Here is a 4,537-nt window from a genome sequence, read left to right as displayed (position 1 = left end):
TATAGTCCCGTGATGATCTTGCTCACTGAATCTGTGAAAATGCAGACTCAAGACTTCTTAGTGCTCTTTGACTCGTGCGAATGTAGACTCCACTGTTGAATTCATCTATCCATCCAATGTAATTTCTTGCCACAAGTCATTATAATTTAATATAATAATAATAGACGTGTATTTTGTTTTGTAAATTTGTATCAGGAGCCAATACGAACTCCTAGTAAATTCCGAATGAAGGGTCAGAAGTCACTTCTCAAATCAGTATATGCTCCATACGAAGATGGAAGTATACGGACAATAAACGACCGATGCACGCGGCAGATTGTATGCGTGAGTTTATTAATAGTTATCTGATAATAAAATAAATAAAGACACCTTTTAATACTCTTAGCTTGTTCTTAGTAACTGGCCTCCTTTTCCAGCAAAAACCTGTACCAATACATTGGGCGGAGTGATTTTTCGAGCGCTATAATTTTTTGAGAAACTTAATAATGTTCTCAAGTCATTAGATTTTATTTGTATAGCCACAGTTCAGCGTATTTCTTAAGCTTAAGCAGCCGGTGTTTGCTTGAAGGACGCAGTCATTTGCATGGATATGACACGGGGCATGTTCGATTTACCTTACTGGGGAATAAATGCACTGCTATCTGTTTAGCTTTAAAGCAAGCTTCAAATCCTTTGAACGCTAAGCTTTTGACAGTTTAGATCACCATAAAGACATGAAATACAGAGTATTGAACAATTACGTGCGTACGATTTTCTTTTTGGTCGCATATCTGATAAAACTCTGCTTACTTTCACCTCGTACGTGCGATGAAGTAATTTGTTGACATCCTTTGGATTTCCGCCTAAAGCACAGATTAGAATGTGATTAAAGTTAAAAAAAAATATAGGTACTGGGGGTCTCTATTCAAAAATTTCTACTAAGAGCCCAAACCTTACCCCCCCCCCCCCCATCCTCCTGTAATAGCACTGTGAAAACTAAAACATATGAATGTTATGTATGTTTTCTGTAACACCGAACTATTAACTTGAGCGCTCCGAACGAATGGATGACTTCCGAATAGTATTCAGATCGTTTCTTTCTTTTTTTTTTTTTGCTGTATTTTGTACGTAGGAACTGAACCTATTCCACCGATCGGATCCGATAAGCATTAGTTATCAGACGGGCGAAAACCCGCTGCAGGATGGTACCTACTGCTTAACTTTGATCTAAATGCGGTGCCCGTATGCCGTCGCCTACCTTTTACAGTCACGTCCCTTCTAAATCGAGCGGTGGGATCCACTCAGGGAGATCCGTTACTACTGTCGTTGAATATTTGAACTTTCTTCAGTCCTAACTATTCAAACGTACACAGAAGAAGCGGTAAACAGACAAAGTGAGCGAGACACACAACAACTAACCGACGACAGCTGTGACTGGTGTAGTAGAAGATCGCAATGCACGTCTCGTGCAGCAGCTACATTCGTTGTTGATTTTGAAATCTGAGTCAATATGCTTTTCCAAATTTTAAGACTTCGCCTCGTATTTGTTTTCTCTGTTTGTTTCGCTTCCAGACATTATCTCAGACTTAGGGAATTACGAGGAAAATATCGTAGTGGGTAATTAACACACTCTCGATCCTGTCATATCGTTGGTTAACCTGTTTGGCTTCAGGACAAAGAAATGGTAGACTCTGTGTGCCCTTCCTACCGCCTAATGGCGATCGTAGCACTGCGGGTGGGTAGGGACGAGCCAATAAATGAGTAGAATAAATAGAAGGCAACATTTCTTTCGTGCACTTGCTAACGTGACACTATCGCAGGTACGTCTACTTAGTGAGTTTTTAGGTAAAACATAAAAGGTACACATGAACTGTGAGTCGCCAAAAATTGTAGAACGTCTATGCATAAGATGACTAAATATTTGTACAACCTGTACTGCTCACCACTCTTTCGAATGTAGGCAAAGCCAGGAATAAAAGGAAAAAATATCAGGACTTTTTACTCTTATTCCTAGTTTAAATAGTGCGTAGATCAGACACTGTCTTTATCAAAAGTCGGTTTCTGTTTTTTATTCGCTAGCGAACGTGGATGGTTTGTTTTGAAGAATGGATAAATTGAAATATTCCAAATAATGTATAGCTTCTTCTCTTCCGTATGACATTATAAGCGATCGAATGTTGTATGATTCGACGACCCCTTTTTTATCAATCCGTATGTGCTTATTGTATTATCATATTTCTTGTGCCACATGAAACGATATTAACAACAAATGCGTAGATTTGGTAGAAAGTAAAAACGCGCAAGGGTGCAACTTGTGTTACGCCGCACCATTTATATGTAGCGCCAATTTCGACTCATACAAAGCAGGTGTCGGATTTTTAATCCCGTTAGCGGGAAAGACTATGAGTTTTTTTTTCCTATTATATGTGACACGTAATGTTGTTGATGAGACAATAGTGCTTAGAATAAAGATTACGCTAAAAGCACTAATTGAGCCAGAACGTACATTTAACGCACTGCATGCAAGCATGCAGTTAAATACAGATCGATAAAATTTGGTGGTATCGCTCAAGGTTGGCCTCGTCGTTTGCGCCTGTGCTTTTTCGCCGGTATTTAACGTGATCTGATAGATTGTACCAAAACCCATTATAGTAACACGTCTGCCGCCACCTACTTCCGTATTTGCTATCGTCAAGAACAATTTATTTCATATATGTAATAATGTTATATATAATATATATTATATATAATGCCATGATTTTGATTTGATGAATAGAAATCCAACAGTTTTTTTTTATACGGAAATTAAAGCCATACTGAAATTGATGGGCCCCCATCGCGGTGTAGTGGATGTACCAATCCCATCAAAGGCCAAGCATTTTCTCCGAAATACGTAAAACTCATAATTCAGATGAGGTTAAAAGGTAATCGTTATTTTCAAACGCTTTTTTTTTTACCTGTATACTGTTAATTTACGTCAACACACGACATTGAGGAACGCTTTCTTTCCTATAAGTTGGTTGAAAGTTCGCTGTGCGATGAACGAAACCTTTTTTTCGAGCGTAGGCGTTAAAGGTGGATGTTTCACGCGAAAGAAAGGTATATTTATAATATTTACCACACTTCGTTATTTCTTTTGCTGGAATCGAAAATATACTGAAGCAACTCGAGGTACATGTGCTATGTACACTAAGGACCCCGTAACTGAAGGACTTGATCAAAGATGGCTTTTTAAGTTTAAATACGGCGCCTTAAACCTGAAGGAAGTACCCCATTTCAATCAGCTGTCCGAGCTCGATGAGCACCTGGGATCGCGGAACACTCGTTGAATAGCCGTGAGCGTAAAGTGCGACCATTCGACTATTGCCAAGCATGACGAATATATAGGATTCTGGTAGACGCAACAGTTGAAGGCATGGGTAACCCATAAATCAGCAAAAGAGCACAAATAAAAGTGACTTTATATAGCCTATCAAGATCTCGTTCGCACAGAGCAACACCCAACCACAATGACTGATTTTTATTCAGAATTGTATCCATCATAATTTCCGAACCTCGCTGCATCTAAAAACCATTTTTGCCGACTACTGGTAACTGACACTTTACTTGACAATAAAGAAGATTTCAAAAACTGGCTTGACGCGGTCTTTAGCGCCGGACCTGACAGTCCCTGTCGAGACGTAACGCGTAAATCAATCGAGGAATGGGAAAGGTTTATTGACAGTAACGGCAAGTACGTACCACTGCTTTTTTCTTCTTCGAGGGTAATAGTTACGGTGTTATCCATGTCTAGAGGCAAATAATTACGAGAAATATCAAGCCATGCGTACATGACCATCCTGGCGTCCCATTCTTCGTGCCTTTGACTCAGTGGAGGTCCCTTTTACTTGAGGCTTTAGCTTGAGGCAAGATTTTATTTTTCCTTAAGGTTCATCGTCTGACCAGCAACACCAACCTGCTTCTGTTCTATTCCTCTTTTTACTTTTCTGCCTACAGAGACTTGAGAACTTTCGGCAAACATGCTTTCAATGCGTGGCTGACTTTTTTTTCTTTGTTAGCCTGAAGAAGCTCTAGCAGCTTATTGAGAAAAGGACTTTCGTGTGTGCGTTATTTTCACGAACCTTTCAAAGTAGTTCGTCGCGCAATACCCTTTCCTTTTGCTAAGAGTCGCTACAACGGTAAAAAAATATGTTTCTGTAGCAGATAATAGTAGCTAAAAAAGGATATCCTGTGAAGCTGATACCGCACAACAGAGTACTATCAAACTAGATGACATTAGTCTGATATTTATTAATGATGCTTTTTAATCTAACAGGAGAATTGGTGCAAACCTAAGACACCTAAGGTATTTATCAGAAGATATCTCATAGCAGGTTAAACTTAACTGAAAAATGATTGAATGAAAATGATTGAAGTCATTGCTCCTGTCAAAATCCTAATGATATGCACATCTAATATAGAAGACAACCGCTATAGTAATAAAGCAAACTTAGTGTTTCTATAAGTATGTAAAATGAATAATTTTAGCCTATTACTTTTTAAACGGAATTCCAGTGCT

At 38.8% G+C, this 4,537-nt stretch overlaps 1 long non-coding RNA gene across 1 annotated transcript; it reads right to left on the bottom strand.

Moving 5' to 3' along the window:
- Positions 1-303: 303 nt before the first annotated feature.
- On the bottom strand, positions 304-2,077 carry LOC111260393 (uncharacterized). The gene is made up of 2 exons (XR_002680316.2): positions 1,238-2,077; positions 304-842 (listed from the first exon to the last, which is right to left on the bottom strand). It is a non-coding gene; the product is annotated as an uncharacterized LOC111260393 (long non-coding RNA).
- Positions 2,078-4,537: the final 2,460 nt, after the last annotated feature.

This window comes from Varroa jacobsoni, unplaced genomic scaffold (assembly GCF_002532875.2).
Source record: "Varroa jacobsoni isolate VJ856 unplaced genomic scaffold, vjacob_1.0 scaffold_433, whole genome shotgun sequence".
In the NCBI taxonomy this organism is placed as follows: domain Eukaryota; kingdom Metazoa; phylum Arthropoda; class Arachnida; order Mesostigmata; family Varroidae; genus Varroa; species Varroa jacobsoni.
The sequence above is the reverse complement of the archived record's forward strand: the minus strand, read 5'-3'. Positions and strand labels throughout refer to the sequence as shown.